At 38.7% G+C, this 23,083-nt stretch overlaps 1 pseudogene; it reads left to right on the top strand.

The window, feature by feature from the left end:
• Positions 1-781: 781 nt before the first annotated feature.
• LOC134227917 (uncharacterized) overlaps positions 782-23,083 on the top strand; it is a 42,799-nt pseudogene continuing 20,497 nt past the window's right edge.

The raw sequence follows: 23,083 nt of genomic DNA, 5'->3' as shown, positions 1-23,083 counted from the left end.
GGTAGCCTGAGATGGCTGATTTTGGATTAGTTGGTTGGTTGTAATTGGTTGGTTATTTGGTTGACTGTTTGCTTTACTGGTTGATTGAATGGTTGGTCGGCTGGTTAGTTGATTAGTTGTTTTGTTGGTTGCTTGAATGGTTGATTGGTTGGTTATTTGGTTGATTAGCTTGTTGGATTGGTTGATTGAAGTTGGTTGATTGGTTGCCTTAATTGGTTGGTTGCTGATTAGTTGATTGATTGGTGGTTGGTTACTTTTGGTTTTACTTGATTGATTGGTTGTGGTTATTTTGTTGGTTCTTGATTGGTTGGTCGTTTCGTTAATTGGTAAGTTGTTTAGTTGATTGGTTAATTAGTTGGTTGCTTGCTTGATTATGGTTGGTTGTGATTGTTTGGTTGATTATTTGGTTGATTGCTGCTTTGTTAGTTGGTAGTATGGTTGATTGGTTGGTTGCTTAACAGGTTGATTGGATTAGTAAGCTGGTTAGTTGATTAGTTGTTTTGTTGGCTGCTTGGTTGATTGATTAATAAGTTGATTGCTAGATTGGTTGGTTTTTTGTTGATTGGTTGTTTCATTGGTTATTGGTTGGTTGCTTGATTGGCGTTTAGCGTCCCACTAACACCGGACTTGGGCTTGTGCTTAGGCGGCACACGGTTGCTTTGCGGAGCCTACTTGCGGATACATGCAGCTTTTATAGAGGTTAAACAGGGCCTACTTCAAACCCACCATCCTGGCAGGCGCCATAACTCGCGATGGCCTGGGGAGGATCGTGCCCTTGGACATGTCCTGCCTGACCAACCACCCATCACAAAATCTCATCATCACAACCTCAAGCAATCCAATCACATACATCCAGACCAAAAACAATCACAAGCACCCAATCAACCGATCAACGCAACCGGCCAATCAAACACCAATCAACCAACTCCAACTAACCGTCACCAACCATCAAGTAAGCTACCTCAACAATAACAGACCCAACAACCAACTAATCAGCCAGAAAACCAGCAAAACAACAGTAACTATCAGCCGACCAACCAATCAACAACAATCAATCAACAATCAAGCAACCAATCACCAATACCAACCAATCAAGCAATCAACCACAATCACCATTCTAACAACTAACAAATCAAGCATCAATCAATCAAATAACCAACCAAAGCAACCTCAATCCAAGCAATCATTCAAAACCAACTAATCAATCAATCAAGCACCAACAAACGACATTGAACTGAGCCGACCAATCAATCAACCATCAGCAACCAATCAACCAAATTACCAACCAATCAACATTCTTCCACAAGGTTTATCGATCTTATATATTTGCGTTCGATCATTTTGTATTTGTCAATAGCTCATTCCAAAAGCTGAATTTCAAAATGTATTTTGTGGACTTCTGGTGCGGAGGTTTTTCTACAACTCTGCCTAATGGTTCATTGTTTGAATTTCACTAGTAACGAAGATATAGCTGGTTTCAGTAACTTAGACTAAATGATAACAAATTTCGATCACTTAGTTTGAGACTGCAACTAGCGCTATAACTCCGTCACTAGTGAAATTCCAACAATAAACCATTGAGCAGAGTTGTAGAAAACACCGCACTAGAAGTCCACCATTTCGGTGTTGAACTTAATCTAGAATTAAAAACACTTTAATAAAGATTAAAAAAAATAGAGGTCCACCATACAACATATTTTGAAATTCAGCTCTTGGAATGAGCTATTGACAAACTACTAAATGATCTAACGCAAATACTAAATGATCGATAACATCCTGCTTCCAACAACAAATCAAGCAGCAGCCAACTACAAATAACCAACTAACTAATCAAACAACCAACCATTCACAAGCTACCAATCTACTTATTACCAATCAACCAAGCAACCAACAAAACAACTAATCAACTAACCAAGCCGACAACCAATCAACCAGTCAAGCAACCAAAACATCAAGCAACCAACAATTCAACGAAGCTACCAATCAACCAAGCAATCAAACAACCAACCAGCTAATCAACCATTCAAGCAACCAACCAATCACCAATCAAAACCAATCAACTAAATAACCGACCAATCAGCAATCAACATAACCAATCACCAAGCAGCCAACAAAACACTAATCAACTAATCACCTACTAACCAATCAATCAACCTGTCAAACAACCAACCAATCAACCATACTACCAACTAACAAATCAAGCACAATCAACCAAATAATCACAAGCCATCAAGAAACCACAATCAAACACCAACCACTAATTAACCACGCAATCAACAAACAACTTATCAACTAACCAGACCACTAATCAACCAATCAACTAAATAACCACAACCAATCATCAACCAGTAAACCACAGTCAACCACTCAAGCAACCAACCATTCAAGCAAGCTACCATACCAATCAATCAATCAAACAAGCAATCAACCAATCAACAACTAGCCACTTAGTCGATTGATGTGTAACAATATGGATCTTCGGCCTCTCACAAAGTTCGTTTTGAAGTGATCTTAAAAAGGTATGTATTCTTAATCTCGGTAATTTATTACATTACGGTAGCGTGGGCAGCAATGCGATTCACAAGTTAATATGTATCTCCGTATATAATCAATGATTCATATTGAATAAATGTCATCGTGTATTTCGTTCGTGCGTCCACAATGTGGTCCTTGAGGTCCGACAACTCAAGCAGATTAAGAATCTCTTGATTGACTGCTCAATCAAGTCGTTCCAAACTGACTCCAGCGGTTCCATTATACTACTCTTCGCTTAGTTCAGTTCACTAAATATGGGTGAACTATATCTATAATCTCGAAAAAGTGCACACGTATTTATGGGTGAATTGACATTTACTCATATTTGAGTACAATCGTTCATGGAAATATTGGTAAAGTTCACCTGTTTATGGATCTTTATTATAGGTTAATTATTATATAGATATGGGTGATTTTTTTGTTTTGGTTTAAAAATCTTTTTGCTTTGTTTATTCTGCACATAAGATAAATTAAATATCAAATATTGTATTGCTTTAACTCGGGTTTTTACATGCTCTATACTGCCGTTATACGCATAACTGTCCCATGTACATAGAAAATCCCAGCAAACATGGGACAAATATGCGTATGACGACAGTATAATAGAGATAATACATTTCAGCAATTTTTCTTGCCGAATTGAATACATAACATTGTTTGTGGCAATGGATGATAGAAGTGTCGCCGGAAGAACTTTGAGTATCTCTCAGCCTCATAGAAGCAATCCCAAGTAACAAAAAGCTTTGTAGAAGTTTGAGGGCATCCATACCGAACCTCGACAAGATTGCAATAGGGTTTCTGACAGTATGGCCGTTTGAGGAAAAACTCTCGCTGGTACAAAGATCTGAAAAATACAAATCCTAAATTTACACTATTCCGTTATTTTTTCCTAAATACTACCTTTCAAATAAAAATCTGCGATCCGATCGTTATTTCAAGCATATCAAAAGCTCTTAGAACGAAAATAATAACAGGATCCCATTCGTGCCCATGTCCTCTCTTGTTGAACGACTCCCGGACTTTCCCGGCCTCCGTCTATTTCCTATAGATGACAGTTCCGGATCGCAAGACCAGGAAACAAATTGAAATGAACTAGGAAAGTTGTTTTTCTGTAGTTGTCCGGATGTTGTCGATGTGTGTTCGTTGAAGCTTTATTAACACTGTATCCGCACTACTTTGTCACTCAGCCGAAATTTCTGCAAGTTCCATTGATATGTTGCGTGCCGTCCGAAGTGCCGTCATTTATGCACCATTACAGTGTTGTAGGATGATGGGTTTGTTATTTTGCTTTTTATCGGATGAAGCACCAATGTTTGCCTATTCTTGGAGGTCTAGAAGCTGCCAAATGGGAATTGATCGCCATGCGCGGTCATGGGCGAAACTGTTCGATTCCGCTACTAGTATAGCTTCATAATATGTATGTTTGAGAGTTTGGAATCAGACGTCACAATTTTTGGTTATTTAATTCACAGAAATAAATATTTGTACCTTTCTGAATGGTCACCGTCACATTCAATGATGTGGTTGAATCCTTCTTATTAAAAAGCCGAAGCCCCGACGACCGAAAGTCGTTCGATCCGACTCTTCCTTCTAATCTTCAGCAGGAGGGCAGCAGCGCCAACGGCAGGAGCACAAGCATCGTCAGCTGGAGCGGCTCTACCAGCTGTATCGACAAGAGCTTCTGCGACCGGAGGCCATCAGTTCCTCCACCGCTTGCCCTTCAGCTCTTGATCACCTTGGGACGCGGTCAAATCGTCGATACCAACCGAGCTCAGGATCTTCTCGATGTCGGCACTCGATGGGCTGGCGTTGCCGCCGAGGACAGCCAGGAGGTATCAGCCTTTGTCGGATGCCTGATTTTGCTGCATTACTAGCAGCGAGGAACATCATTCATGGCACCCAATATCAGAATGGAAGCAATTCCATTCCTATCAACTTCTGTGTGTGGATGAAACATCAATTGTAACAAGCTCAGGATCACAACTGGGTGAACTTTTGATGGCTGCAATTCCGGAACTGGTGACTTGGCTGAGGGTACTGTAGATGGTGGAAAGATTGATGGAAATGGAACAGTTGCGACTGACCGCACCGAGACCTGAAAAATATCAAATAAATTCCATAGGTATTTCATTAAATTGTAAAATTTAAACAGGGTAAGACTGTGTTCAAATATTTTCACAATATTTGTTTAAAATAATTATTTAATAACTTTGAAATACGGGAACTTAAACTGTTTTTAAGAAATGATTTTAAACGAGGTGGGCCAAAATTGGATCAGGGTGATTGTTGGGTGTTCCCTACCTAAACAACTTACCAATCCGTTGACAAATCTGTGATCCGGATATTAAACAGCAGCATTGAATAAGCTTTTGGTTCAAAAGCAATAACAGCCTACCTGGCTCACGTTTCATTTCTCCTCTGTCTTGAGCTGTGCGCCGTCTTTCTTCTTGTCGGCCTTCCGGAACAACAAGCAGCCGCAATCAAATTTATCCAACATCGAAAGATCTTCACGTTATCGGAATGATTTTTCGTCCGTTGGACCTTCCAGACCGGACCGCGATTTCATGAGTCTTGGTTCCATTCGTCTGAGTGCCGTCAATGTTTGCACCCACACCTGTTTTTCTTATTCGTTAAAGACCACTGGTTTCATTGGGCAATTGGGCCTGTCGTGTGGGAATCTTTAATATTCTTGGGACATCCGTGGAGCTCGGAATTGTAGAACTGCGACGGTTGCTGGCGGATTAATGATTGTTCGTAGCTGGTAAAACTGCGGCAGTTTCTGGTGGATTAATCGATTCCGTAGCTGGTAACTTTCGATTATGTCTGGATCAGCGATTCGCAGAGCTGTGACAATTCCCACCGATGGTTCGAGAGCTGGTTACCTTTTAGCCTCCGTCATCGTCGCCTACGATGTTGATGACCGACTGCTGCTGATGCTGGTTTTGATTTTCCAGAAGTTAAACGAAAAGAATATGAAAATCAATGGTATTAAAATATTGCAATTCTACTGAAATACAACAAATAATTACCTCATATCAAGAACTTCACTGGGAACTATTTATTACATAATATTTCAGACAAAATTTAAACGACTTATCTGCTTTTGTAAACAAATTCAAACGACGATTTGGCGATCTGATAGCTCTCCTACCAAAAACACCATCATCAGGTGCGGAAACCTTCAGCCACCTATTGGTGTGTTGATTTGCGGAGAGCTATCGATCGTCAAATCGTCGTTTAATCGTTCAACAAATTTTTAAATTGTCTATTACTGCCTACACCATGGAGGATAAAAACATTCAACAAACTCGTCTGATTCATTGATTGAATCAGAAACAGGAGGTAAACAAAAATGGAAATGACACTGTTGTCAAACTGACGTGATTTGAATTGAGGGGCTTCTCAATGGTCAGTGTGTAATAATTGTAATCCGTCACTCCCGGGGTATAGTGGTGCCCGAAAAATGGCCACCACTCCGTCTATGTATTCGTCAATGATGATAGTGTTTATTGTGTGATTGTAAATAGGAAGATGGAGTGTCTCGTAAGTATCAATATGTAAGATGAGTTATATGTTGCATTCGGATGTAATAAAAAATGAAATCACGGAGAGAGGATGCGATGAAAAATACGTCACAATGTATAGATTTTAAGGTGGGAAAGACAGAATGTAAGCGAATTGGTGAATATCGAGAAAAAGTAAACAAAAGTTTGTGGCGTGAAATTTTCTTCGGAGGATAGTGGTCAGAATCGGTTTCGGCATGCATGTGCACGAAATACATGGATTTCTTTATGAATTCTCATTATATTATACTGGATGGAAGAAAAAAGGAATTGTATTGCGTCGTGTAGACCTCATGGCCAATACAAATATATACAAATTGTAGCTTGCAGGAGTTTCCAGCTCATTACCAAGCAGTAAATCAAGTAAACCAATATTTGCATTGCGTCGAGTGAAGCGATGCCAATGCAAAGAAATGCTTGCGTAGAGTTTTAGCTCTTGCCAAAGCAGTAAATCGATCACGTGGGACAGAAGTAGACAAAGTATTGCGTCGAGTAAAGCTCATGACAATATATAATATCAAAGAGGCTTGCGTAGAGTTGTCAGCTCATCACCAAGCGGTGCGACAGATAAAGCCCAGTTCCAGTATACATATTGCTCTATGACGTCATATACAACCAGGGCCAAATCTTATGTACCAAAACCAACCTGTTTTGACTTTTGGGCCCCACATACTATCGGCCCGGGCCTTGAGCTAAATCCGGCCCTGATCAACTGATGTGCACTTATACAAGCGAAAAAATAGAAGAGGCAGAGTGACGGAATATGAAAGAGTGACAAAATATGGCGGGAGAAGAATCCGGATTCTTGAAGTTGTTGTGGGACGGAAGGTTCAGCTACGATGGTCCGGAATACTACATACTACTGGACCTCAGAAAATCAGGAAGATTACATTTGTTTTACTTTTTTCTTGCTCCGCCACGGTAGCATACAAACAAGCCAGAACAACTATCATCCAAAAAGCTGTATAAATCAAATTACGTTGAGATACTCACTGTGGAATTACGTCTTTTGACGTACTAATTGTTGCATTTCATCTAATTTATTGTGCGCCAAAATGGGATTTCACCTTTCTTTTCCAGCTCTTCGAATCTTGAAGTTTATTTTCTTGCAGTCCGGAATCAACAACAATGCAATTACCAAGAGGAAGTATTCATACTCATCCACTTGTGAGTTGTTTTCAAAAGACCATTTAGTTCTTTATGCATGTTTGAGAGCGACTTGTGTGTCTGTTCTCTGTGCCTGAGCACTCACGTTTCATCTATGTTTGAGCTTGGATGATGAAGCACTCAGTATATTTTTCGTACATCAGGTTTAATTTTGAAAAAATATTATCTAACGTGACCAATATTGGTAGCGCGATAAGAGCGCTGCTATTTGATGAACTTCAACTGTCAAACTTCACCGGTACGGAATACAGCAACCAAAATGAGAGCCGAAAACAGTGACCGATACGGAAGTGAGTGACAGAACTAAAATGAAGCGCCGCGGCTGAGTTGTTTTTATGATCGAATACATTTATTAACGAAAGTTAATTCATATCCATAAAGAACTCTATATGAATAATTGATTATTGCAAAGTATGTAAATAGTTTTTTATTGTTGTTCGGAAGGGACGATATAAGGAAAATAAGTTTCAATTAAATAATGAAAGAACATGTCAAAAATATGCTATTTAGGTAATTTATCCAGAAGTTTCGAGTTTAGGGTTTTTAAGAAAGACTAAAACAACTTATCACGGTTTAGCTAGTAAGAATTGTGCAGTAAAACTACCATTCCATGATCATTGCAACATAACGAATAGATACAAAATAGTTAATATTGTAAGAAAGGCATATCAACGTTTCCCGTAAGGGAGGATGTGGTATCCTGATAGGACCGTTTGGATGTTGAGCTAGACAAGCCGACGAGAGATGTCAGAGGTGTGTGTGTTGAACCAGACATTTACGGTAGCGGTGTTTGTTGGCTGATAAAGAGAACCATTAATTCCTGGATATCACACTCAGCACCTAAAAACTCATGGATCAGTTGAATCATCCATTTGAATCATCGTAGGTTTTCTTTTGTTCTCCTTCTTAAAAACCTTAAAAACAGTGAATTGGCGTTTGTCATAAAAATATTAGACACTCTTTTATGTATAAGCAATAAATTGCCCCAAATTGATTACAAATGCGTTTTAAGCCAAAATGTTTTTGGCAAATGAGTGAAACTATGCGTTTTAGCATGAAAAATTCAAGCGTGATGCATTCCTTTAAAATCTTTGTTCGTTCACTGGAGCGCTCGTTGATTGAGATTTATGAATGATTTTACTTGATAATAACTAAAATCGTTGGCCGGAGAAGGGAACCCTCAAAGAACAAAACAAATCTAGAGTTCCTTCTCTACACCAGGCAGGCTACTGCCCGCATGGAAGGATGTCTAAGCGAACAGGAATCTACCTCGAAAGACGCAAACCGTCTTAGTCAAGATTCATTTATACTTGGGCCCGTATAATAGTACTTTCGGCTATTTACCAATTGTGTATGTATCTGGTGCACTCGTCGAAACGTCGTCGAAACTGCAGTTGAATCGTTTAGTCCAGTTTTCCGGCTCGATTCGCCATCTTTTTCCTTTCACTTGCGTGTTTCGGATTGGAAAGGAACTAAAGGAGAAAATCTCAGTTTAATCCTTTAATCCCAGTTTAATTAACGATTGCCGTTGTCGTTTTCAATCCGACGATCTTTTGAACCGGGTATTAACAAGGTGGAGGACATCAAACAAAGGTGGAGCACATCAACGCATTGGATATCGACCTGATACTGAAATTTGTGGGAAGCTACGGATTGAGAGTGTTTATGAAGAATGAGTTGCTGCACAGGTTTATTGGGTTCACGGAGACGAACAGATAATTGCGACTTTGTTAAGAATGTCAAATTTCCGATTGAACATGCTGGAGAAGGAACTGCCAACGCGAGGCTGGAATTGAGAGATTCACTTCAAGGGCAGTGTGCTGTCATTCGATGTGGAAAGCAGAACCAACATTGAGATTCCGCTGAGCCACGTTTCGAAGTGCAACAATGGCAAGAACGAAGTGACCGTGGAGTTCTATCGGAACGATGATGCACCGATCAGCCTAATGGAGATGCTTCACATTCCTAGACGGAGTCGGCTGAAACGGATCCGGTCGAGGTATCCCCGGACCAGGTCATGAAGCAAGCTTCGGTCATTTCCGCCCTTGCGATGCCATTGCTATCTTCCGGAGATTCATTGTCTTACGCCGGGTGGTCGCTACGACTTTAGGGTGTTCCAGTTTCTTCCTGCACGGTAAAACACACGATTTCAAAATCCCACGTCACCGGTGTTGCGGTTGTTCCTGCTTCCACGGATAATCGACAGATGTTCTTTGTCATTTCGTTGGACCCACCGATCAAGCAAGGTCAAACTCGTACTACTTTCTGGTTGCGCTGTTCCAGACAATCAGTCCACCTTCCATGGAACCGGGTACCGGAACTGGATAACCGATTTGATTGGACATGATGCAGCGATTCCCAGATCGAGCTCCACAATTCTCGATATGTATATTATTATTTCTAAAATAAATGTAAAGAAAAAATGAAATTTTTCAATTATATTTTTTGTATGTATTTTAAATATGTTTTTTTTACAAATTCGAAATGTAATATAAACATTTATAAAAAATAAAAGAATCGAGGATCCGTATCTCATAATTTAGTAAAATCTAAGAGAACTGTTACCCATGTCTTTAGATTTCTGCGTTATCTAAGAACTGATATTCAATCCTTTCGGTTCAAACGGTTTACTCGTCTAAAATTTGAGTAGACACCGGTTAACAGTTTGTTGCATTTGAGGCATTTGAGGTGCTGAGTTCTAGACATCGAAGAAAATATCTGGAGACTCAACATTTTGTCTCAGAGATATCGCGGAGATTCTAGAACAAATTCAGCGAGCAGGCCACCCGCTCGGAAAGATCTTCGAACTCTACCGTGATATCTCTGAGACAAAAAATTAGTCTCCTGGATATTTTCTTCGATGTCTAGCACCTGTCGACCTCAAATCCGCCTCAAATGCACAACCGTTCACCATCTACCTCAGATTTTGAACGAGTCATTCTTGAACCGTAAACTCAAAGGATTTGACACATCGTTCTCTTAAGTACGACATCTAGACATGGGTACCACAGTTCTAGACTTGCTAGATATGATGGAGAATGGTACTGATGATTCTTTCTTTTCTTTGTTTACATTGAAAATTTTAGAAATATTTAAAAATATTTATTTAAATTCTGTTTACATATATCGTTATACAGTAGCAAGTCAAGTTCTACTGGAATGCGCCCGTAAATTGGTGTAAAATTGTGAGAATGATATACCAACTCCATGGAATCATAGGGGCAGCAGGGCATTGGAATTTAGATATAGATTCTATATTGAAATTCTAAAGTTTCAATAGGAATAATTAATTATTTCCAAATAGCATTTGAACAATCCATCAATTCATTGGAGTTCGTTTCGAAATCCTTCCGAGGATTCCCGAAAGAAATCCTGAAAGTATACCGAAAGGAGTTCAGGAAGCGTGGAATCATAAAAATACAATTGGAACATCAAATTATTCCAAATAAAATCCTGAAACAAAATCAGACCGAAAAGCTGAAGCACTGTTTGTGGAATCTCGAAGGTTTCGGATAGAATCCCCACAATCTTTAGGGATTCCAAACAGATTCAAGAATGGTTTGAAAGGAATCGATAAATTCGAAGTTAATCCTAAAGTTGAGAATAAACTTCTCAAAGGATGAGAAATAGAATTCTGAAAGGTTCAATTTCTTTAAAATAAGTTGCGAAAGGATATAATGAAATCTTAATACCAAATCGAAAGGTTAATCTTGGGGTTCAATTCACAAACCTCACGTGATGCCATTCGCTATCCTTTCGTAATTTCATTCGTAACCTTTTGGTATTCCATTCCAAACCTTTTCGCTATTTCATCCTTCATCAGTCAATCAGAATCCTCTTGAGATTTTATTCGAAATCCTTGGAGGATTCCATTCTTCTTTCTTGCCTCCATACTTCCCTAGCACTATGAAATTTCAAAATGATTCCAAATGAAATCCCACGATTATTTCGAATCAAATACCAAAAAAATTTCAATTTTCTCCTCAAAGGAGTACGAATAGAATTCCACGAAACTTCGAAAAATCACGGAAAGATTCTGAATAGAACTCGAATGGATTCCACTCGGAATTCTTCCCGGGTTCGATTCGAATTAATTTTAGAATCACTTGGAATCCACTCGAGTTATTTTTCCGAATCCCTTAGGAAACCTTTCGTCTTCGGTATTTTATTTGGAATTCCGTTGGTAATTCTGTGGGATAAAATCCGAAATTCTTTTAGATTCCGTTCGAAACCATTTTGGGATTCCATTCGGAATTCTTTATGGATTTCCTGTATTCTATTCGAAATCATTGCGGGATATCATTAGAAATACTTTCAAAATTCCACAAAAGTGCTCAAATTGTAGAACTCCAGAGGATTATGAATGGAATTCCGTGGAATGATTGTGAGAATGCAATGAAATTAATAAGATATGTAATTAAATTATGTATAGAACCCTAAAGAATTTTGAATTTAATCCCAGAAGAATTGCATTGGAATCCGCAAGGATTCTGAATGGAGTACCAAAATATTTCGACTGAAATCTCGGAAGAATTGCGAAAAACATATGATTCAGAATAGAATACCGATTGGCTTACGAATGGAATCCTGTAAGAATTCCATTTGGTATACTCGTCATTCCATTCGTTACTCATTGAAATCACATATTGTGGAATCAATTTTAGATTCCATTCTGAATCCTTTCATGCTGTGGAAAGGACAGCTTTCCAGTTACTCTTTTCAGCACATAGCTCTGTTGATGCGGGATCCTGCGTGAACGGAATGAATCATTTTATCAAAGTTGAGAACTTGCTCCTCTAAGAGAACTCGATCACCTCTCAATTGTTTCTCGGAGGTTAAACTGCAAAGAATAAAAAATAAATTTTAATGTTTTCTAAATTGGTAACTTACTTTCTCATTAGCTCTATAACCTCGTTAAATCTATGCCCTTGATACTAAGATTAATATGAAATTTGTTTGGCGTCTTCGAATTCCTCTGCAATAACTTAAGATAGGGAGTCATCTGCAAGAGAAATAAAAAGTATAATAAATTACAAATAATCGAGGCTGATTCATTTACACTATTGATCATAATCCCGTGATATGCTCCATGTAACCTCATTGCTTGGGCTTGGGGATCGCTTACAGCTAGTGAAGGTGATAGCAGAACCGTAATCCAGCCCTGATCCTTTTGGTTCATAAGATCCATCTCTTCAGATACCTAGTTCTCCGATGATGATTTGAGACGATGAGATTGACAGACTGGCAAACCTAAATAAAAATAATCCTGGTGTATATATTGATTCAATTCGTTATGAAAATTAAAACTAAATATCTACGGTCACTAATAGAATTCTGACACTGAAAACTCTCAAATAAGGCTAGTCCTTCGGTTTTTTTCTAGAATTTTTGGGATCCATACTAAATTCGAGAGAATCCTTTTTTTCATAGAGTTTCCTTTAAGAATTCAGTTTTTTTAAATTCAGTAACGATTTCTGATAATAAATAATTCAAAAAACTAGTTATTGTTTTTTAGATTAATTAATAAATTCTTTCAAAATTTCTGGAAGGATTCTTTGTGATAACTGGGACGAATCCTTCTGGTTCCTTTGAGGATTCATTCAAGGAGTTCTGAGAATTTCTTCGAATCGTGAGAATTCCAATTCAGAATTCGGAATTTCGGAGTACACTAAATTCTACTTTTCTCTCGAGATGCTTCAGATTATCTGAAATAATTTTTAGAAATATCAGAAGGAATTCTATCAGAATTTCTGCGGAATGCTCACGAAAATCGTTTAGGAATTCTCTTTACATTATTAGAGAAATTCTCTCGAAATTTGTTGTGCAATCTCTCAGAGCCATGAAGGCACATTATTCCTGAAGAAATTATCTAGAGATTCTTGGAGGTTCCACACGAAATGTAAGAGGGTTATCTCTCTGAGTACCTGGAGGAATCTTCCAGGGATTATTGGAAGAACTCTTTCGAAATATCTGGAATAATTCTCTAAAAATTCAAATAATATCCAATAATATCCAGTCAAATGGTCAACGACAGATGTTCTAGGGTCCCTAAATTGTCCGGGAGTTGATTTCAATTGATCTACCAGTCACTTCGATTGACGATAACCGATAGCAACCCAGCATGTCCATATAAGTCTTTAGAGCTCTTGTAGATGCTTCATTATTCAAATAAGTCCAACGCAGATGTTCTAGAGTCTCCAAATCATCCGAAGGTTACTGAATTCCTTCAAGCTCCTCCAGAATTCATTTGAAGTTCTCAGGAATTCCTTGGAAGTTCCTCCAAATTCCTTCAAGTTCCTCAGGAATTCTCCGGAAGTTCCTTCAGAATTCTTTCGGAAGTTCCTCTAATTCCTTCAGGAGTTCCTCGAGATTCTTCAGAATTCCTCAGGAATTCCTTCGAAGATCCAATTCCTTCGAAGTTCCTCAAAATTCCTTCCGAGTTTCCAATTCATGAATTCCTTCAAAGTCCTCCGGAAGTTCTCAGGTATCCGAATTCCTCCGAATTTCCTCCGGCAATTCCTTGGGATGTTCCTTCGGAATCCTTCGGAAGTTCTCCAGCAATTCCTCCGGAAGTTTCTCCAAGAATTATTCGGAAGTTCTTCCTGGAGGAATTCCTGGAGTAACTTTCGGCGAAATTCCTGGAGGAACTTCCGAAGGAATTCTGGAGGAACTCTGAAGGAACTGAGGAATTCCTGGGGAACTTCCGGAAGAATTCCTGGAGGACTCTGGAGTAACTCGGACTTCCTGGAAGACTTCCAGAGGACTTCTGGAGAACTTCCGGAGACTTCGGAGGAACTTCGGAGACCTGGAGGAACTTCGGAGGACTTCCTGGAGGAACTTCCGAAGGACTTCCTGGAGGAGATTCTGGAGGACTTCCGGAGGAATTCCTGGAGGAACTCGAGGAATTCCTGGAGGAACTTCGAAGGAATTCCTGGAGGAACTTCGAAGGAATTCCTGAAAGGACTTGTAGAAAAATTCCTGGAAGAACTGTATGGAATTTCTGGAGAAACTTCGAAGGAATTCCTGGAGGAACGGAAATTCTGGAAGACGAAGAATTCCTGGAGGAACTTCCGAAAATTCTGGAAGGAATTCGAAGGAATTCTGGAGAAGAACTTCCGAAGGAATTCCTGGAGGAACAGGAGAATTCTTGGAGAAACTTACGGAGGAATTCCTGGAGAAACTTCCAGAAGATTCTTTGAGAAACTTCAGAGAATTCCTGGAGAACTTGTGAAGAATTCCTGGAAACTTTCGAAGAAATTCCTGGAAGAACTTGTGAAGGAATTCTGGAAGAACTGAAGGAATTCTGGAGAAACTTCCGAAGAAATTCCTGGAAGAACTGTGAAGGAATTCCTGGAAGAACTGAGGGAACCCGAAGGAATTCCTGATAGAACTAAAGGAATTCCTGGAGGAACTTCAGAAGGACTTCCTGGAGGAACCTCCAGGAATTCCTGGAGAAACTTGAAGAGAATTCTTTGAGAAGCTTCGAAGGACCCTGGTGAAACTTTAGAATAAGTTCCTGGAAGAACTGTGAAGGAATTCTGGAAAGAAGAATTCTGGAGAAACTTCCGAAAGAATTCCTGGAGGAACTTCGAAGGAATTCCTGGAGAAACTTCGAAGAAATTCCTGGAAGAACTTGTGAAGGAATTCCTGAAGAACTTGTGAAGGAATTCCTGGAGAAACTTCCGAAGGAATTCCTGGAGGAACTTTCGAAGGATTCCTGGAGGAACTCTGAAGGAATTCCTGGAGGAACTTCGAAGAATTCCTGAAGGAATTTCAGAGATTCCTTGAGAACTTCGAAGAATCAGAGGAACTGGGAGAATTCCTGGAGGAACTTCCGAAGCAATTCCTGGAGGATCTTCCGAAGGAATTTCTGGAGGAACTTCGAAGGAATTCCTGGAGGAACATGAGGAATTGAGAAACTTCCAAAGGAATTCCTGGAGAAACCGAAGAAATTCCTGGAAGAACTTGTGAGAAGGAATTCCTGGAGAAACCTCCGAAGAAATTCCTGGAAGAATTTGTGAAGGAATTCCTGGAAGAACTGTGAAAGAATTCCTGGAGAAACTTCCGAAGGAATTCGTGGAGAACTTCGAAGGAATTCCTGATAGAACTCTGAAGGAATTCCTGGAGATCACGACACATCCTGGAAACTTGAAGGAATTCCTGGAAGACTTCTGAAAGAATTCCTGGAGGAACTTCCGAAAAATTCCTGGAGGAACTTCGAAGGAATTCCTGGAAGAAGTACCGAAGGAATTCCTGGAGGCTACGAAGGAATTCCTGGAGGAACTTCGAAGGAATTCCTGGAGGAACTACGAAGGAATTCTTGGAGGAACTTCCGAAGAATTCTGGAACTCTGAAAGAATTCCTGAGAACTCGAAGGAATTCCTGGAGGAACTTCGAAGGAATTCCTGGAGGAACTTCAAGAATTCCTGGAGGAACTTCGAAGGTCCTGGAAGACTACGGAGATTCTTGGAGAAACTTCCGAAGGAATTCTTTGAAGCTGCCGAAGGATCATGGAGGAACCCGAAGGAATTCATGATAGACTCTGAAGGAATTCCTGGAGGAACTTCGAAGGATTTCCTGGAGAAACTTCGAAGAAATTCCTGGAAGAAGGAAGAACTCCTGAAAGAACTTTTGAGGGAACTCCTGGGGGAACTTCCGGAGGAATTCCTGGAGGAACTCGAAGGAATTCTGATGGAACTTCTGAAGGAATTCCTGGAGAACTTGAAAGAATTCCTGGAAGACTTACGGAGCAATTCCTGGAGGAACTTCCGAAGGAATTTTGGAGGAACTTCTGAAGAATTTCTGGAAGAACTTTCGTAGGAATTCCTGGAGGACTTCACACTTGAATAAATCGCCGAAGTCAGTAAATTTTGAAATCTCAACCAAGAACTGTTCGTAAATAATTTTCGCTTTCGTGATGATTTGACTGGATGAACAATGGAAAAAATACAAAAATCTGTAAATAATTACCGAAAAGTTCTGCTGTTGAGAATTCGTAAATTTACCGTACGATAGAATTGAGTTAAGTGTTCCGAAGGAATTCCTGGAGGAACTACCGAAGAATTCCTGGAGGAAGTTCGAAGAAATTCCTGGAGGAACTTAGGAATCTGGAAACTTTCGAAGAAATTCCTGGTAGCTCCGAAGAATTCCTGGAACTTTCGAAGGAATTCCTGGAGGAACTTCAAAGAATTCTTTTAAAGACTTTTATTTTCTTCTTGTCTATCTATCTTATTTGTATTTTGTCTTATTTATCTTGTTGTCTTACTTGCACCTACTGTTATCACCAAATTGTTTTCAAAGCTTTTGTGGAAACCTTGCACGAAATCCTCTAACGATATTTCTAATGTTGTTCTAGAAACGCTCATGTATTCTTTTTCCAAAACCAGCTGGAGTTTGTTATATTTCCTCATTGCGTGATTGGTTGGCGCTGCAGCTGTTCTCTCTGAACCACTGCATGAGGTGATCTATAGATATTGGAATATATAGATGAGCGAAGATCCTCTGTCTCAAACGAACTGTCAAACGTCTCAAGCAGCATGACGTCACGATTTCAATGGAAACGTTAAGGGCTGTGACGTCATATGCACGGACAAAAATCAACTCACCATGCTTTTGCTCATCTACCCACTCGGAACGTCTTCTAGAAATCTCCCGTGATATCTCTGAGACAAAAAATGGATCTCCTAGATTTTTTGATCGATTTCTAGAACCTGTCGAACCTCAAATCCGCCTCAAATGCAACAACCTTTAAACCGGTGTCTACCTCATAAGACGAGTAGACGTTTGAACCGAGAGGATATGACAGGTGTGGTCTCTTAGATATTACCTCGATATCTTCTAGACTCAATACCACGGGTCTTCTAGACTTCTCTAGATGTGATACCATATTGCTTCTTCTTTTCTTTTCTCTGTTATTATTATTTTTTTTCGCTTGTTTCTTACAATCTAAAAAGAACTTTCTGATTAAATACAATATTTTTTTTTTTTATTCAGATTATAATACATAAACATTGGTCCGCTTCAATAAAGATAAGCAGAATCAGTAGCGTGAAACAAAACGCAAATATATTTATTTGCAGCGTTCGGTTTCGCCCGCGATATAAACGTACGTTGCAAAGTAAAAGATTGTTGATGTCCCCCCGACTGAAGCAAGTCAGGTGACTTCAACGGCGAAGTCATGTTAATTTCACGGTTAAGTTAAGTCATCAACTGGGAACAACTATTCAAACCTCTTGTTTCAGTTGACCTCCAGGAAAATGAATTTGCTCAATGTTAATAAAACGACACAAATTAATGCTGCTTAAATACCATCAATTTCGAATAGCTACGTAGTCCTCGTCACCTTGCGTACAACCAGTTGTTTCTTTTGAGTTTTTATAGCTTTGCCATCATAAAAAATCAGCTGTAGCAATTTAGATTAGTGCCGTTGAAAATACGAAATGAAACAGCATCGGCACATTGTGACGACCATGTTTGAATTTAAAAGATTGTCGTAACACTTGAGTAATGGTATAGCGCTGCATATTGACAGCATAATCAGGTGCGAACATGAGTTGAATTTTTCATCCTGCATTTAAGTACCTTCTACTTTACATATTATTTTTTACTTATGAATTTGTGTATGATATCACAAAGTAACGGCAAAAATACACTACTATCGCCCTTCGATCTTTCATTGTTGATCGTTAGAGTGATTCAAATTTGACATTTTCGCTCTTCTATACTTATACGATGACATTTATATTTTTATTAGTCCTCCTAAATTTTAGCTTGTTTGGATGTAACTAGACGGGCACGCGCAGTGTGAAGTTGTATGAAAATTACAGAAAACAGCCACTTTTGTAGAAGAAACTGCTCGTAGTCATTAAGTTCTAAAAATATATGACTACGTTGGCAACATAAATATTGCATTAGGCTGATGGTCTTTGTTGCCCCGAAACTGATTCTATAACGCAAGATAAGTTATTGAGAAATACTGAATCGTAGTGAATTCAATTTAACACGTAAAGAATAACATCTATATCAATAATGAGCATTTTGTATTCTTGATAACTTACAAAGTTAGATCGCTTCATAAACAACAACTATCACTCTAGCTTGGGAAGTATACTATGAAGTCATCGGTTCGATTACATTTGAATAGTCAATGGTAGCAACAGACATATTCCAGTTAAAGGCTGGCTATTTCTGTAGTAATTTTCATACGGAAACTTCAAACTGCGCGTGCTCAGTCTAGTTACATCAAATAAAGCTAAAACGAGGAGGGAATTATAAAATAGCAAATGTAATCGTTAAGCATAGAGGACCAAAAGTTCAGAAATTTGAATCCTTTATTGTGCGTACTGGAATAATAACTAATGACATATACTATTATCATCAACAGGAATGGCGATGCCCCACCGCGATCTTGAGCTCATTCATGATGCAACCCCAGCGCTCAGTATCCAATCCGGCAAATCCACCATGTCGATGCGTAATCGTAGCAGCCATCAACGATCTAACCGATGAAGATTCTGATGAAGATTCCAGGAAAATCGAGGAGCAGACCAGAGACCGTCGTCATCGGTAATTCAAACAGCAGTCTGGATTTCGACGAACCAGAACCGAACCATTTGTTCGAGCGTCAAGTGTAAAAGCATTCTCGTTTCAATCAGGATCGCCGTGGAACATCTTCAGCAGGTCATTGATAGACTATCCGACATCGCCTGGGCGTGATATTCATCGTTCAAATATGATCGCGAAGAACTCCTGCGTGACCGATTCGATAAGATGTCACTATCGTCGCAAGGAAGGTGACTTCGTTCGTATACCAATGATTCCGATTTGGAAACGAATCGACGAGGATCTAATAGTCTAAACCAAACAACGAAAACCGGCTACTCCGCAAAAAGATTTACGTAGTTCGTGACAAATGATTCGATGGTGAAATAGAACGGCGTCGCGTGGCGAAGCAAGCCCGCTCTCAGCAATGTATCTTCTCAATAGTAGCTTCAGTTCGTTGCAACTTGATTCAGATGCTGAATTTGAACGTAAAATGGAAAAAATCCTGGACTACATGTGAAACGCATGAGAATCTGATTCGTTAACCAATTGTAAGGTCTGATGTGGGGCGAGAGAGAGTCAAGCCTGTGGGGATAGAAAACTTTCCGATGGAAAAGAATTAAACCTGTTAAACCAAAGCAAGCAAAGGCAAACCCTAAGAAAGTTCCATCGGACTCCTCATGCGCCTGATACAGATGGCGATCAGAAGCGAAGAATTTGCTACCAAGAAGCCAATGAAGAAAAATTCCAGTACTGAATTCATTCCAAATGATTCAGAACCACCAAGAAGCAATAAGCAAACAGAAATAAAGCGGAAAATATCTATAATTGTTCATGAACCTCCAGAAATAAAAGTCTTTATCTGAATCTAACAACGAAAACGAAAATGATCATTCACAAAGCATCGAAATAAAGAATCAAACAGCAAAACCAAACCAAAACAATCGGTTACGACGGAAAGTCTTGCCTCCCACACCCATTAATTGCACCATCGTGAATGGGAATGCGCGTTCTGCACATACGTCAACGAAGCTGAGTCGAAATATGTGCAATCTGCTGCAAAACTGTATCTGTAGCTGTCGAAGCGCCCGCACTAATAGACCCAGAAACTCCACGATCTACGGATGTTGTTCAAAACCACCTTGCGAAAAACGAACAGTCAAAATCCGACAACGGATGTGAAACTAAAACGATCATACCGCCAGTCATAAAGTCGATAACAGAAAGAAAGGTAGGATGCGCGAAATATCCTTTTGGCCCGACACTAAAGCGAAATAGTTGATGTTGTTGCTGTAAACCAAAAGAGAACGTGTTTTGTACCCCCGAAGAACCACTCCTTATTGTATCATATATTCATGTAGCCTAAGTCAATTCAATACCGATACCTAGCAAATGACTTTTGTACAGTTACGAAATCAACATTTCCCCAGCACCTTTCTAAAGAAATACAGTTTACAATTAAAGTGTATTTGTGTGTCATTATGTAATAATAGCATTTTTATGATTTCGTGTAATTAGCAAATAAATATTTATTTTACCAAATAAAATGCTTATCGAAGAAGCCAAACGTTTTAATGTGTGTTGTTTCTGTTCTCGTTATAACAATGATGATCCTTTGGTGGTGGTGTTGAACAATCAGATCAGGTTGATGAGGTTTTTATAAATCAGTACGAAAACTTTGAAATTCAATCCGCCCTCCCAGTCAAATTAGAAAATCCCAAAGGCAGTGGTGGTGAAATCAAGCAAAATTTAGACAGTGAAGTGACAAAACTTGTGAACAAGGTAGTGAGAGAAAAGTATCCACAGGATGGCCCGTCCCCCACAGAGGTTATCGAGGAAAAGGCTATGGATGCTGTCGATAGTAGACCGTCTTCACTCGCTGGGGCCTCGATCAGAACGTCTCCTCCTCCACAGGACATGTCACAGGTTAGTAAATGCGCGTATGGGTCACATTGATAGTAAAGCAGGCGAATATCTGTACATCTTCATCGTAGTCTGAATTCGTTTAAAATATTGGTATTTACTAGATTTGTCTCATGATTATCTTGCATCGTACTAGTTCGAAAAACTGGTCAAAAGGTCATTCTGCGCAAATAATTTATTCTGATAAATAAATAGAAGGTCAATTAAGTAACAAAAGTTGTTGCCATTTTGACGTTTAAAAACCAACTTCGTATCATGTTTTACCTTTCTCGCCGACAAATTTATATGGTCGCTCCAAAACAGACTTTTATAAAAGATCCGAGTCGGACAGTCTATTAGGTGAGTTACGACTATTGGACCAATCAGGGTACAACTTCCCCTTGCCCACAGACGGTCCGACTTTACTCCAACCGGGCCAAATTTCCTGGAGGCGGAACGCCGGTTGTACAACATGTCGGAGCATGTGTGAGACTTCTCTTGCAATGGACTCGCTCAATGAATCGAACTGATGTCTGTGTAGTATATGTAGTATGTGCGCAAAAAAACTCCTCCGTTTTTAATTCATTGACAATTATACGCAATGGGTTCCATTCGACGAGAATATTGCAATGGGCCAGATTGAATAATGGAATCAAAAGTTGTGACAAATTAGAGTTTTCAGAAAAACACGCTAAGAAACCTCACTCAAAATTTTTAGTATATCTAATTAGACCTGTGCGCCATGATCATAATTTTGCCATGATGACTAATCGCAATAAAAAATCAATTTACTTAAGTCGAGTCAGGCCAAGCACGGACACTGAAAACGGTCTAATAATTGAGGTCGAAATACATCTGTGAATAAATAGTTTGAATGAGGGCTTTATCTGAATAATAATACATAAATTGTTAAACTGATCTTAGATACGTTAAGCTAAGGCCCTAATTCAATCTATTTTCGCATTTAGTATAGTGACACAATTAACCAAAACTTTTGTACAATATTAGTACTCGTTGCCAAAATTCATTTGACGATTTTCACTTGAGCAGCACATAAAATTGCTAAATTACGTCTTATACAAACAATTTACCACCTGCAATGAATAATGCTCCAACATTTTCCTTAGGCTGAAAAGGATCCAACACCAGAGCCAAGTTTAGGAAGATTGGCGGAACATAAAGTTCATTTCTTTCAAAGAAACTTTTGATGGATTAAATAATGATTTGAACCATTATTGTTTTTTTTGAATACTTAGCGTAATAACCAAAAGTAAGAAAGAAGTCGTTTTGGTGGCATAGTTCGGTAAGATCTTCAATATATAGACATTTAAATCTGATAATGTAACAAACCACAGCATAATAGAGCTGAGTTTGATCGCTTGATACGACTATTTTCGAGAATAGTAGAATGAATTTTGTTTACTTGGCTCAGCTTATACTGCACTGGTCCAGATACACGATTTACGCGGAAAGATGCATTTACCCAAAATTATATTTTAGAAAAATGTTGTTCTACAAAATTTTCGAAATAGTAAGGCCATCATTATGGTTCTACAGAAAAATAGTTGGCCATCATTTAAAAATAGAAAATATTTTTTATTTCTCAGTATTGACATGTTATGTTCTACAAAGTTGTAGCGTATTATTCCTCAATTCACAAAAAATCTGTAGCTCTTAAGTTGGCTATTTAGAGCAATTTTACCTAATTGGATTAGTGTACCTTAAAAACAGTATTTTTGATCTACTTTTTGTTTTAGATTTCTCGAAAAGTGGTTCATGACTTTTAGAGCTCAAAAATGCAACTTTGATGGGTAAATGCTCAATATCTTTCTCCATCAAAAGTTATAATCATTTCAAAATTACATTTTTTCATAAGTTGATATCTCGGTTAGGAAACAAAAATATATTTACGGCATTTGAAAGAAAATAATATTCTTTATTATGTCAAAAATGGGGATATTTATTTTTTATCTCAAGTTTTATCAATTTTACTAAAATGTTTTTTAAAATATATTATAACTCGACAACGGAAGAAGAACAGACGATATTCTTATAGAAAACACGCGTTTTGAAAACCCCAAAAGTCTTCAGAACATGAATTCGTGAGAATTGAAAAATAAAAATCTACAGCTTTAACTTTTTATAAGTTTTATCATTATCATCGTATTGCAAGATTTTCGAGAAAGATGCATTTTCGGTCTGAAGCATACTTTTAAGAAACAAAGTTTGTTCTACAAAGTTTTTCTGGATACTTGGCCCTTATTATAGAGTTACCGAAAATAGGGTGGCCATTTTATAAAAGTGAAATCTTTATTTTATTTTAGGAATATTGACATAAAATGTTCTACAAAGTTGTATCGCTGTTTTCCAATCAA

Source organism: Armigeres subalbatus, chromosome 3 (assembly GCF_024139115.2).
Source record: "Armigeres subalbatus isolate Guangzhou_Male chromosome 3, GZ_Asu_2, whole genome shotgun sequence".
Classification (NCBI taxonomy): domain Eukaryota; kingdom Metazoa; phylum Arthropoda; class Insecta; order Diptera; family Culicidae; genus Armigeres; species Armigeres subalbatus.
Note: the sequence above shows the minus strand (reverse complement) of the source record. Positions and strands in the feature narration are given on the sequence as shown.